Source organism: Teleopsis dalmanni, chromosome 1, assembly GCF_002237135.1.
Source record: "Teleopsis dalmanni isolate 2A chromosome 1, ASM223713v2, whole genome shotgun sequence".
Classification (NCBI taxonomy): Eukaryota; Metazoa; Arthropoda; class Insecta; order Diptera; family Diopsidae; genus Teleopsis; species Teleopsis dalmanni.
Window position 1 is genome coordinate 106,394,225 of NC_051846.1, and position 14,694 is coordinate 106,408,918.

Genomic DNA, 14,694 nt, shown 5'->3' on the forward strand with positions numbered 1-14,694 from the left:
GCACTTGTGCAATTGTACTATGTTTAGCTCTGAAGCCGAATTGATGTTCCGGAATTATTTCGTTAGCTGAGAGGATTGGCGTTATTTTTGCTATTAGCAGCTTTTCAAATATTTTTGATAATACTGGAAGGACGCTAATTGGTCTGTAAGATTCTACTTTGGTTTTGTCCTTCCCAGCTTTAGGTATCATTGTTATTTGTGACATTTTCCAAAGTTTGGGATAATAACCTGTCCGTAAGATAGTGTTATATAAATGTCTGAGATGTGAAATAGCACAATGTGATAACTGTTTCACCATTGCAACTGAGATTTTATCAGGTCCTGCTGCCTTTTTCGCATTGAGATCTTTAATAATTTTAGTGATATTTTCTAGTTTAAAGATAAGTGGACTGCTCGAGGGATGTAGGTTTGTCATTGGTAAAAAAGTGTTTTTTGAAGCATCATTTGTGTTTTACAAATTGGTATGTCCCCTTTCTCAGAGTCACTTCGTGCCCAGTCACCATTTTCTAGTCTAAGAGGAGATTCATGCTGGATAGGCTGTTTGAGGTATTTTATTGCCTTTCAAAGTGAATAGTCCTTTTGTTTATTAGGTGCCAAATTGTATAGAAAATTGTCTATGCATTTTTGATCTCTTTCCGCTGGTGCATATTTGAGTTCATTTGTACATTAAGCAAGTAAAATTTTTTGTTTTGGGGATTTATGTCGTTGCCATAGTTTTCTGGCTATCCTCTTCAGTTGTTATAATGCCTCTATTGTTTTTTGTCACACTAATTTTTTGGGTTTGTAACGACACTTTTTGGTGCGTTCAAAAAAAATGTTTCGCTGGGGTATCTTCAGCCGTCGTCCAGAGTCGTCACAATAAATTTATATTCGCGGGGACGAGTTTCGTAAAAGAAAGATAATTTTTTTAAAAATTTTTTAAGTTTATTTCTTTATTATTTTAATAAATGTTTGTACAAAATTATTTAGATAATCGTGCGAAAGTTATTTAGTTTAATTGTGTGATTACAAAATAAAAGAGCTGATTAAATATAAATCGTAGAAGAGTAAATATGTAATAAAATAATAAAAAAACTCAATATGTATTATTATATAAAAAACAATATATGTACTGTTATATATTTTTACTTCAAAGATATTCGTATATCCAGGCGATACCTAGCTGTGCCGTACACCGTGAATTCTGTGAGCGAACGCCATGGATTCGATGGACGAGCGCCGTGATTTCTGCGAGTGAATATCGAGGATTCTGCGGACGGGCGTCGTGAAATGGTGTGTAGTTCTTCTCAGGCTACACTACGGAATATTCATAATATGACCGTGCGATTTCTTTATTCCTCCAAATGTGTGTATAATAATTTTATATCTTTTGCCTTAAAACCAACGCAGGATTTAAATAGTTATACATATATTTCTTATGGATATATATGGTTCATAGACATATATAATTTTACATCCTTTGCTGTAAAACCAACGCAATATTTTAATAGTTATACATATATTTCTTATGGATATATATGATTCATAGACATATATAATTTAATATTTCTTATGAATATATATGATTCATAAACATATATAATTTTATTTTATATTTTGGCGTAATACCACCTTGACGAATACTCATAAATTGGTCCCCTCTTAACAAATGCACCGCCTTAAATACTCCTGCGCCGGAGCTTTCTTATAGCGTATTTTATGTTTTCCCGCTCGTTTATCTGCTGGGTTTTTGCCGTGTAACCGCTGTGCTTATGATCTTACCGTGTAGCCGCTGCGCTTTTGTGTTCTGTTTTGTTAATTTTTTTTTTTGATTAATAAATTTTAAACTATTTTTTTAAAAGTATTTTAAAAAAAAGTGTAAGTGATAAATATATTTATAAAAAAAAACATGAATGTGGAAGAAAATATAAGTGTATAAAACTTAAGTGTAATTAATTAAAAGAATTTCAGTGATTTTGTATTAAGTCGGTACTGATGTTAATTTGGTTTGATGGTAGTTTTGTTTAAATTGTAATATTTACAAAAGAAATAAATTAAATATTACTTTCCATGTAATACCGTAACAACTGATAAACTCTAATTATTTCAGTAATTATCTAAATAGAAAACCAGTAGAAAACTATGACGAAGTGGTGCTTGTGATGGGTTTTTGTTTGTAAAAAAACAACGTAATCAGTGAGGGTTTAGTTGTTGCTTATTTGTTTATTAAAACTATATTTGTTAAATAAATGTGTTTATTCGTCGTGTTGTAATTGAAATTTTATGATAAGTAAATAAAATTTACTTTTTTTCTTATAACATGTTGACGGTGTGTTTATGTTCTTTTTTCTCTCTTCAGGGTTTCTTTTCAGTCTAGGTATCAATGCCCGTGGCTGATATTTGTGGCCAAATATGTTTTGATAAATTTTATATTTTCCAGGTAATTCCAACGCTGTTTGATTCGGGTGAGTGTTTTATTGTGACGTGTGTAGGTGTCGTGTTATATAGCGACGTTCAGACACTGTTTTTCTCTTTTTCTTGAAACATGTGCGGAAGAAATTTGATATAATAATTTGTTTCGTCACAGGTTGTTTTTCCAGTTCTTATCGAAGCTGCTTCAGCATCCGTTGAGATTACTTCAGAAAATTGGTTAACACTAGCGTCAATTTCATTATTGTCTTTTAACGAAGCATATTGTGGTATATGGCAAGAAACATATTTACGAAATTTTAACCAGTTTATATATTTTGTTAGACTTTGGGTTTGGATAGTTCTATTCTGTTGAAATTGTACTGATATTATCGTTGATGAGTGGACGAAAAAGGACCCAAGTCGTTTCGTGGTCTACTTCGACTAATCCTTCACTTCAGTGGGGCCACTTGTTGGACAGTGCGCTGTCCCAACGTCCCACCATATATATATCGTTGATGAGTCGTCTGATGACAGTTCATCTGATGGAAATATGGTGATTGTTGATATTTTAGTACTTTCGCTTAGGGCAAAGTCAATAAGATCTGAGACTTTTTGTTGATCAGAAGACCAGTAAGTTGGCCGTCCAGTTGAAATGACATTGAGATCTTCACTTTTCACAACTGCTAGAAGATTTCGTCCTCTTGGTGTTCTAAGTCTTGAACCTCAGAATGTGTGCTTGGCATTAAAATCGCTTGCAACTAGAAATTTAGAAACGAGTGTTTTAAAAAAGTTTTGGAAGTCTTGGATTTCTATATTGTGGTTGAGTGAACAATATTGTAATCGGTTATGTAAATACCGAAAATATTTTATTGACAAATAATTCTATAATTCTAATTCTGAAGTTACAATTATTTCATTATTCATTTATTTATATTATTTTTCGCGCAACTAGCGTGTTTCACATTTGTGTGTCATTTCCGTTCTTTCTGTCTCCTCTGCTTCGTATCAACTGTCATTCACCTTTCATGCTGCCTCGCAGGGCTGCATTCAGCTCAATATTACTCAGAGTTGCTTTTTTACTGTTACAAATATATTACAGCTATTACGACATTTTCTTCATATTCATCAAATCGATTAGCAGTTGATTGCAGATAATCTTTACTGAAGTCTTCTAAAAAATAGTGTTTAAGTCCTTTTTTATTATAATACCAGTTCCTCCGCGAGCCATACCTTTGAGATGCCTAGTTACATAAAAGCAGTAATTTGGAATTTTGAAAGCGTTTTTTTGAGTAAGATGTGTTTCAGACACAAGCATAATACAATTGCATTACTAACTGAAAAATGTTCAATTTCAAGTTTACGGTTGTTTATACCGTTTTATTCTAATGGAGTTGCTCATTTCTTCATTATCAGAGCTTGCATTAGAGCACTTTGATTTTTTATAAATTCTTGCATCATGCTTTGCATGCTACACTAAAAAAGATTAAGGCTTTGAATCAGAGTATTTAGCGTTTCTTCTAAATTACCTACTGCCGATTTCGCCAATTGTTGAGGTTGAACATTTTCTCTTAATACATTTGCATAACTTTTGCCTTGAGGTATTATTACTTCTGGAAGAGTTCTCTGCTTAACTGCAGCAAATACAGTACAACCTCTATAGTATGCTGTAAGGACACAATTTGTGCATTTTTTTGCATTTGCATCTTCCTTAGGTTTTGGGCATATGGAGGATTTGTGTGGATCTCCATATATTACATATACACTGGGTAAGGTGCAATAGGTTCGAATATGCCCAAATTCTTGACAGTTAGTACATTGTATTGGATCTTTCATTTTAAAGGGTTCTTCTACTGTTATCCTTCGATGTAAAAGAACCAAGATTTCAAATTGGATGCACTATTTTTGATATTAAAGTTGGACTTTGTTTCGAATCCGGCTTCTGCCAAGGCTGCTTTTATGAATATATATATTTATATAATATATACATAAAAAAAAACAAAAAAAAACGTGTCAGCTGCGCTGAACTGCGGTACGCACTTTAAAACATTTCTTGAAAACCCGAAATTGCGTGAAATATTCAAGTTCAGAAATTTGCTATTGCAATTGTCACTGTTGTTTTCTTTATGTTCTCGTTTTATTACACGGTATGCACATTTAACATTTCGAACCGAGATTGCTTGAATTAGGCAAGCTTATAATATTGATACCGTTTGTTTTATTTTCGGGTTTTGTCTTTATCACAAGTTTTTGTTTTATTCTTATTTTGATGAAAATAAAATATCTTTGTTTGAGTTTTACTATTAATTCTTGATATATAAAAAATTTTCCAAATGATTCTTAGACAAATTAAATTTCTTTTCACAATTTTGCTTCTTCAAATTTTTTTTACATTTCAGCCACACTGCGCAGGTATCACACATCGTAGCTCAAAGTTATATCTCCCAGACTGAGTCTCGTTTCCCCTTCACAGATTTTACATATTTCATTGCCTCTGCATTCCTATTTTTTTTCTCCGCTGCACTTCTTTTTAATCATATGCGCGCGTACAATTTTTTTTTTGCAAAAAGTCATCTGCGCAAATGCTCTGTTACCATTACTTGTGTTTGCTCATTAGTTTACCTTTTAAATGCGTTTTGTTAAACTTCGTTTCTGCAGTGGCTGCGATAAATATTGATTCATATTCAATAAAATTAAATAAAATATATTCAATTTCTATTTCAGATAGAAATTTAGATTACGAATATGTAAGATAGAAGTTAGCAAAAATTTCCATTATTACAGTATCTAGAAAATTGTGTTTTTCTGAGCAAAGCATTACATATATACTTTGTCGGGACATGAAGTTTGCGAGTTCCAGTTTAAGTTAGTTTAGCCGTTTGCGTTCCATGTACAAATTTTTAAAGTATTCATTTATTAGACAAAAACTTTTGCATTAATTGGATTTGCATTTTAACTACCTCATTAAGAGTAGTTTGCATGATTGACATAAACTGTGTGAAGCTCTGGGTGAGAGTGGATATCATCATTTCCAAACTATTGCTTTGGACTGGAGGGGCTTATTGCTTGTCAACTTTAACTACATTAGCATATGAAATACCTCGTGTAATAGGCCTAGAAGTTAAAGGTTGGAGTACTTCAACTAATTTGATGGGGTTACTTTTTGAAGGATTACGCAAGACTTCTTTCTGCAGAGCTAACCTTTTCTTCAGTTCTTTATAAATAGGACAGCCTCTGTAGTTTACGGTGTATTTTTTAACAGCAGTTGCTACATTTTTTGGAGTTGAAATTCTTTAATGCTTTTTTATCGCATTCGGAACTACGGTGAAGCTTACCACATGTCACGCACACTGTACGAAAACTGCAATATGACTTAGTATGGCCATACTCTTGGCAGTTTGTGCTTGTAGGGTTCTTCAAGTCTTATTCTGCAGTGAAGTAAGTATTGCAGGTTGTAGATAGGATGGCTTTCATTTTTGTTAAGCTTAGAAGCTTGCGGGTAAAGTTCAACTATAAACATGGGTTATGGCATTTTATTTTTATTAACTATATTTATAACTACTTTAGAGCTAAAGCTTCCCTCGAATACGTAAATTCTTCTTGAATGGTCCACAAAAATCTATATCTCAGCAAGCAAATGGCCGTGAAGGCGTGAGATGTTCTATAGGTAAGTTGCCCATCATCTGTTGCAACAACTTTGGCTTATAATAAACGCAGTGAAAACATTGTCTGACAACTCTTCAAGCAACATTTCTGGCGTTTACAATCCAGAACTCTAAACGAATGAGTGCCACTAATGCCTAAGGTCGAGCATGATGATTTTCAATGCAGATAACGAACATAACGTATGACGAATTCAGGTTTGCTAGGCAGCAGAATAGGATGTTTACGTTCCTTTGCAAGGTCGGCCAATTCCAATCGCCCACCAACTTTATCATCTTTCAATGAAAACGAAGTGGCAGCATCAGATAATGATACGCTCTACTGATAACGACAAACGCAAACGTTATAAGGAACATTCTTTAAAAATATGCACCTGGAATATCCGAACTGTTGTATATTATAGATTTGTATATGGGTCACTCTTTTACAACTCGGACACCTTTTTGACCTCATGATCTCCGATTTGGCGGAAATTTTTTTTATGAGCTCCTTTCATAAAATAAGAAGACTCGTATCTCGGGAAAAAATTTTGTGACATTTTTCCTAGGAGATATGGACCCATGGGGTTTTGAGAATTGGCATAGTTCTATAAAAGGTGGAAACTTGAAATTTACAGCGTTTCAAAGATAATTGATTGAACTTTTATGAAATTGTTTAAATAATTAAAATTGTTTATATTTAAGTACTAATATTAACCGTTAAATTTTTGAAAAATTTTTTCTCAAAACTCTTACCTTAATTTTCATTTTTTATATTTTATTTAGATTCAGTTTTAAATTTTACTACGAAATGAAAATTTTCAGAAACCCATTATTTTTTGAAATATTTTCATATTTTTTTTCCTCCCGCAAAACACATCAAGCACATGCGTACTACATTTCCATTGAATGAATTTTCAAAGAATACACTACATATATTCTTATATAATATTTTTGATTTCGATTAGTAATAAAATTCTACATAAAACCCAAACATTTTCAGGACGATATTCTAATTAGAAGTACTTTTAAAAATTTATTTATCCTTCATATCACACCAAACACATACACACGATTTTTACTTTTGATTCAAATTAATATATAAATTCTACTTAAAAAATAAATATTTCCACTGTGATATTCCTTTTAGAAGTAATTAAAAAAAATTAATTAATCAGGTGTCCTTCACGTTACTCATACGCACCATTGTACCATAAAATCAATTTTCAAAGGAACACTATGCAAAAATTTTTACTTTTTATTTCTGAATTGAGTTTATCATTAAATTCTACATAAAAATGTTACTTTTTAGGACGTTAGTATTCTCAGAAGTATTTTTATTGAATAAATAAATCACAAATTTAAAATTTTTAATATTCCTCCAGATAACTCTAACAATAGCGATGAAGAAGATGACTCGCATCAATTTTAAAAAATCTGCAGGAAAAGTTTAATGGCACAACAGATAGGACAATGAAAATAAAAATATTGGGTGTGATACATAATTGGTCTATCCGAAAGGGTAACGACCGTAACAAAATGCTACAAAATGTATCACTACTGTTGCTAAAAAACTTACTTCAGAGAAATGAATCTTAGTAGACCCAAATTCAAAAAGCCATCGCTAGGAAAACATGTAACCAATAGAATTTTAAATTTTTACGAGTGTGAAGAAATGTATCACTGAAGAAAACAGTCCAATAATGCCTGCGTATCCGTACAAATTGACGGAAAAAGAACACAAATGCAAAAACGGCTCATTCTAAACAATTTGAAGGAGTTGCATACTCTTTTCAAACTCAACCATCCAGACCTGTAATGTGGTTTTTCAAAATTTGCATCTTTACGACCACAACATTGCGTTCTTGTAGAAGCAAGTACCACATATTCAGTTTGTGTGTGCTCTGTTGTGGATGCACCTTCAATAGGGTGTCATTGAAGTCAGGTCGACCGGTAGTAATTAAAGAGCGCTCGTTAAGAGAGATGCAGAAAATAAACCGGTCGATTCTGATGAGCGAGAGTCTTTTTTTCGAGAAAGCAGAAGCAGTAACAAGAGGAGAAAGCACGTGTGCGTTTTGAGAGAGAACTTGTGGAACCCTCGTGGCGATAATTAGATTGAAGAAAGAATTGAGTGAACGTGGTTGATATTCGAAACAATCTTATAAAATATAATTGAATTCTGATTTTGAGTATGGACTATGAAATAAATAGAGAAACAAAAGATCAGTAGATAATATTAAAAAAAAAAGGCATTAGAAAAACATAAATATATATTGTAATAAATAAAATAAAATTAAATTAGCAATAATAATACAATGTACTATATAAATTAATTTGATTAAAAAAGAATTGAGTGAACGTGGGTAACACCACGGAACATTATTGGCGCAGCCGGTAGGATTCACATTTTTACAAAATGTGAAGCGAAAGTGGAAATAAAAAATTAAAAAAACAAATGTGTTCTTGATAATTGAACGAAATTATTCTTGTTACAAAACCTTAAGAATCTAAAAATCTGTACAAATTTTATAAAATATTGTATAAGAAAATTTAAAAAAAAAAAAAATTGGATGTGAAAATGTTAATAATTTGATATATTACAAAAATCATAAAAATTATAAAAAAAATATTTATTGGTTATAATACAAGAAAAAAAAAAATAAATAAATTATATTAGTGATTTAAAAATATTTAAATTAAATATTAATTGCAAAGAACTTTTCAAGTACGAAGTACGGATTTATTAGTGTATCAAGTACGAACACAATTGATGTGTTTAGTGTTGCCACAATAAAGAAAACCACTTGAGCATATGTTAATAAACTTAATAAAATTGTAAATATATAAAATAATTTTTTACTTGACAAAATTAAATTTTCGTTTATCGGTTGGTGGAAGTAGCAGAGAAGCTAATGACGATGCTACTGCAATAGCAACAATTACCAACAACAACAGCAGCAATTCTCACCAATAACAACAACCAGTACAAAACTATTAGACTACGTAGTACTACAAATCTATCAAAATTATTATTAGCGCCGCGTAATGTAAGAAACTTACAACGAACACCAAAAGTTCATTATAAATAGTCCAATGGTGCTTACCAATATAGGAAGCATATAGTTTCAATGAAACTGTTATAATTACAACCGTATGCTTATTATCTGTTTGGAATCAACACTATCAAGACACGCATTCAAATGCATTCAACTGTACGAAACAACTATTATACTATACAACTATACTATACCATACAATAACGAATTGCAGTTTGTATCGTAATTTGTATTTTGTCGATGTAATCTATCTTTTTGTAACTAATAATTTTATAATTGTCAAAAGTATTAATTTGAAAACGATTTTTAATGGTAGATGAAAAATAATTAGTAGTCAAAGACATATCATCTTCACAATTTGTTAAGATAGAAGAACAACACTTTGATTTATAATGTAACAATTATGTTGTAGCTTATATTAATTCCGATTCAGACAGTGGTATATATAGACTTAGGTTCAATTATTAAGACATTACTTATAATAGTATAGTATTTATTAAAACTGTTTTTTTTAACATCGAAAGAGAAAAAAAAAAATAACCAGAAAAAATTTTTGAAATAGAACTAAAAATGAATTATTAAAAATAAGAATAATATAAAAAAAAAAGTAGAAGTTGTAATAGAAAAAAAAAATTGTTATAACATCTTTAAAAGAAAAAATATCAAAAAATATATGTATATAAATAGACACATAAAAAATATAAAAAAAAAAATTAATTGTCCAGTATAATTAAAGATAAAACGCATATACACTGCAACACATTCATCGATAATTGTCCATACAATCATGTCTGCGTGCATAAAATGGTCTATTTTAATTAATGTTTTTCAACTATTAAATATTTAATAATTAAAAGTAATATTTTTGCAAATTTAAAAAAAAAAAAAGGAGAAAAATTTTATAGAATTCAATTGAACTTTGATAACTAAGAGTTAACTTTTATCATTTCGCATCTCATTCAAACAAGTAAAATATTACTAAGCCAAATAAGTCGTTCCATTTAAAAAAAAAAAAAAAACAAATAAAAAAAAATCAAACTTTAAAATGTTTTCTTAACACTATTATTTTTGTTATATATTAAATATATATTTATCCTTTTTCTTTCTTCCCTTTTAATGAGGCCAATAGTGCCTTATATACTTATCTATCCGAGTTGCAAACCGGCTATTTCATTTTTAAAAAAAAAATTTTTTACAGGAAGTACGCTGAAAAGTTAAGTAAGCATAACATTAAGGAAAGGGAATAAAGTTCATAGTTCGAAACAAAATACAATATTATAACATAATATCGTATAATATAAGTTATAGGTACTTACATGTAGTAATTATATACTGGTTCATGGATGATGCACGGAAGCGAGCCGAGGACTTAGCTCAGGAGGTTCACGAGTTCTGGACGTTCATTGCATCGTTATAAGTACATGCTTGGAGAAAGTTGAATTCTTTGCAACCAAAAAAGGAATTCACAGAAATCCATAAGGACAACATTCAAAATAGGAGACTGTCGCAACTAGCAGAAATCACGTATTTGTTGGAATTGATCGAAGAGGTGGAAGAAATAAAATCCGGTGAACTAGATAAGGAACTGGAGCAACTGCACGAAACAAAACGCGACCTGGAGTTGCAGTGCAATAACTTTAGGAAGAGGCAGAAGGAGTTAACGGAACTCCTGACAGTAGCAGAGGAGGAGAACGAGAAATTGTTAACTACTCTGGAACAGAAAGCAGCAGAGAAGGTAAACGACGCAGTGGGGGACGGTAAACCAGCGAAACAAAAACAGGAGCTGGAGATCGAGACTCTCCGAATTCAGTTGGAGAATACTAAAAGAGAGTTGGATACCCTAAATAGACCAGGATCTCCAAATTCGACTATAACACTGAGTTCGCCTTTAGGAGTAGAAACCAAACTTGAACAGGAATCCGAACCCACCTTACAACGGGGAGTAAACCAAAGCAATATGGCTAAAATCACAGCGATAATGAACTCCGTAAATAATGTATGCCCCATTTTTACAGGTATCGAAGGACCCGATCTGACCGCAGAAGTAGAATGGTTCGTGGAAGGGTGTAAGTTGGTAGAGCAAGAATGGGGTGGTGAAACGAATTCAACCAATGTACCTTTTATAATAAGGTGCGTCAAGCAGAGATTACGGGGGCCGGCGTATACCAAAATGGGCCGTAAGGAATTCGCGACCATGAACGAATTCTGTAGTTATATTTATAAAAAATTTTTACAGAAAGGGTAGCTTGGAGAAAATCCGAGAGAATTTAATAAATATTTCACAGATAACCTCGACAACAGGGCCACAAGGTCAGAATGTGAACCTGCAATGCGTAGCAGAGTCAATAAAAAATAAAAGAGTAACTTTCAGCAAAGAGATAAGTGTGTTGGGACCTACGGGTGACTAAGATACAGCAGAACAAACAACTGAGAAGCTCGGAAAGTTATATAACGCCATAATCATATGGGTAGTAATGGGAGTAATAACTATTTGGAACATCGTCAGATGGACGATACATAAAGGAAGGAACTTGAAAAAAAAATGAAAACACCAAGGGCGGTTGCATGCTCGATGTCGGAAAGAACTGTGGGATCGGAGGATCAAGCAGTCAAGTAAAGGACGACGCATTTATATTAATACCGTGCGATCAATCGGCGAAGATTCTACGCTTCTAGTCGATTCTGGCGCAGGTACGAGTTTAGTTAAAGCGGATTCCCTTGAGAAGCACCTTGAGTATGACTCAGGGGATATTAGACATTTAGTAGGAGCATTCGGAGGAAGTACCGAAACCTTGGGTACAGTAAGAATTCAGCATGCATTAATCCCTCACCTGCAGTTTAAAATGCATGTGGTGCCAGAAGGAACCGTACTACCAGCAGATGGGCTACTAGGTAGGGACGAGCTATGGAACCGCGCCGTAGTAGATACTGTTCATAAGAGTGTGCGGTTCGTAGGAGACACACACGAAACAACCTTGCCTCTAACTGCAGGAGTCGACGGCAACCGACTCTGTATAGCTACCACTATAACGATTCCAGGTCGAGCGACGAGAATAGTTCCGATAAGAGTAGGTTTAGGTATGAGTGAGATTGTAGTAGATAAAATGGAAATATTCCCCAATGTTTACATAGGGGCAACTTTAACAAAAATTGTTAAGAACATTGGCTACGTTCCGGTACTCAATGCAAACGAATGGCCGGTGAAACTTATAAACATTCCGACAATTAATTACGAAAAAATTACGGAGGATGAGGTGAATATAGAGTCGTCACAAATAAATATGGCGAAGTCCCAAGACCATATGAGTGAAAATGACAAAGTAAATAGATGTACTACACTCTGGAACACTATTCGTTTAGACGAAACGTTAAATAGGGAAGAGTTAAAATGCATTAGGCAAACCATCAGCGATTACAGCGATTTATTTATAATTAAAGGAGATAAACTATCATGTACAAAAGTCCTCGAACACGAAATATTAACGGCGCCGGGAACCGCACCGATTAACATAAAGCAATACCGGCTGCCAGAGACTCAGAAAGAGGAAATAAATAACCAAGTTAACAAAATGTTAAACGAGGGGATAATAACACCCAGCGTTTCTTCTTCGAACTCGCCCATACTATTAGTACCCAAGAAATCAGGTACGAATGGGGAAAGGAAATGGAGGCTAGTGGTGGACTTCAGACGTCTAAATAAAGTTACAATAAAACAAGTTTTCCCAATACCGAGGATTGATGAAATATTAGACCAATTACTCATAAATGTTCGAGCGAAGGAGTATTACCAGATCCAGAAAAGGTAGCATGTGTAAAAAATATTAAACCCCCACGAAATATTAAACAAGTACAGGCTTTCCTGGGGTTGATCAACTATTACAGGAAATTCATTCCTGAAGCAGCGAAGATTGCATTACCCCTAACAAACCTACTTAAAAAGGGAGTTAGTTTTAGGTGGACAACAGCCTGCCAGGAAGCAATGGATAGTTTGAAAACCAGGGTGACCACTCCCCCAATTTTGCGATATGCAGATTTTTCTAAGCCTTTCACACTCACTACAGATGCCAGCAATGAAGCCCTGGGGGCAGTTTTATCTCAAGGGGAGCCTGGAAAGGACTTGCTCCTATACTTCGCTAGCAGAGCATTAAGTGCGACGGAACAGAGATATTCCACTATAGAGAAGGAGTTCCTCGCGATAGTGTGGGCAATCAGGAATTTCAGACCCTATCTCCTTGGGAGATATTTTAAGGTGTATACTGACCACAAACCCCTGCGTGGAATAGCGAATTTAAAACATCAAGATACACGGTTGGGCAGGTTCAGACTAAAGCTTCTAGAGTTTGATTTTGAAATATGCTATAAGCCCGGTAAGACGAACTTGAACGCGGATGCCCTGAGTAGATTGTCCACCGAGGTTTCACCTGCGAAGGAAGACAAAATACAGGGAGTGAACGCGGATGCCCGGAGTAGATTGTCCACCGAGGTTTCACCTGGGAAGGAAGACAAAATACAGGCAGTGACCCGGAGTAAGGCAACGGAAGAGAAGGAGAAAAATCAGACAAAAGAAGATGACGCAGTTTACTTGACAGATCGCAGGGAGATCAAAGAAGTTCTAGATAAGTTCCACAATTCTTCTCTGGGCGGGCACCAAGGAGCATTACGCACTTATTTTCGTATAAGACGTCAATTTAAATGGGCCGGTATGCAAAAGGATGTAAAAAATTTGGTTAAGACTTGCGAACTCTGTCAAAAGAATAAAAGTTGGGGTGCAGGAAAAATGTCAATGGTAGTAATAACTGATACGCCCCATCGGCCGTTCGATAAAGTATACATGGACATTGTAGGGCCATTACCCCTAACGCTTAGTGGAAATAGGAACATACTTACGTTTCAAGACGATTTCAGCAAATACATGATTTGCGTAGCAATACCGGATGCCGAAGGTTCAACAGTCGCGCGAGCGTTTTTCGAGGAAATAGTCGCGAAATTTACGATTCCCAAGGTGTTGGTAACTGACAAGGGTAGCAATTTTACATCAGTGCTATTCAAAGAAACCTGCAAAGTCCTTGGGGTCAGGAAGCTGTTTATCACCCCATACCACCCGCAAGCAAACGGTTCCTTGGAGCGGAGTTATCGGCCATTAGCAGAATTCTTACGAAGTTTCTCAAGTACCGAAGGTACTAATTGGGATCAATGGCTGCACCACGCGATGCACGTCCATAAAAATACTGTGCACACGTCCTTGAAACAGACACCCAGTAAAACACTATTTGGATTCGACACCGATTTCCCCATGCCACTACGGAACAAGCCCTCTCCTGTGTATAACCCGGAGGATTACTCCAAGATTTTGAAGTACCAAATTCAAAGATGTCACGATGCGGTGAGAAAAAATCAAAAGAGAGCTAAAGAAAAGTCTAAAAGGTATTACGATAAGGGAATAACGGAGAGGAAGTATAATATCGGAGAGAAGGTGCTCCTTAGAAATCATGCAAGGAAAAGCAAATTCTCACCAATCTGGGAGGGACCCTATGTAGTAAAAGGTGTACCAAGTAACGTGAACGTAAAAATTTTGATTAGAAGGAAATTAAAAACCTTCCACAATAACT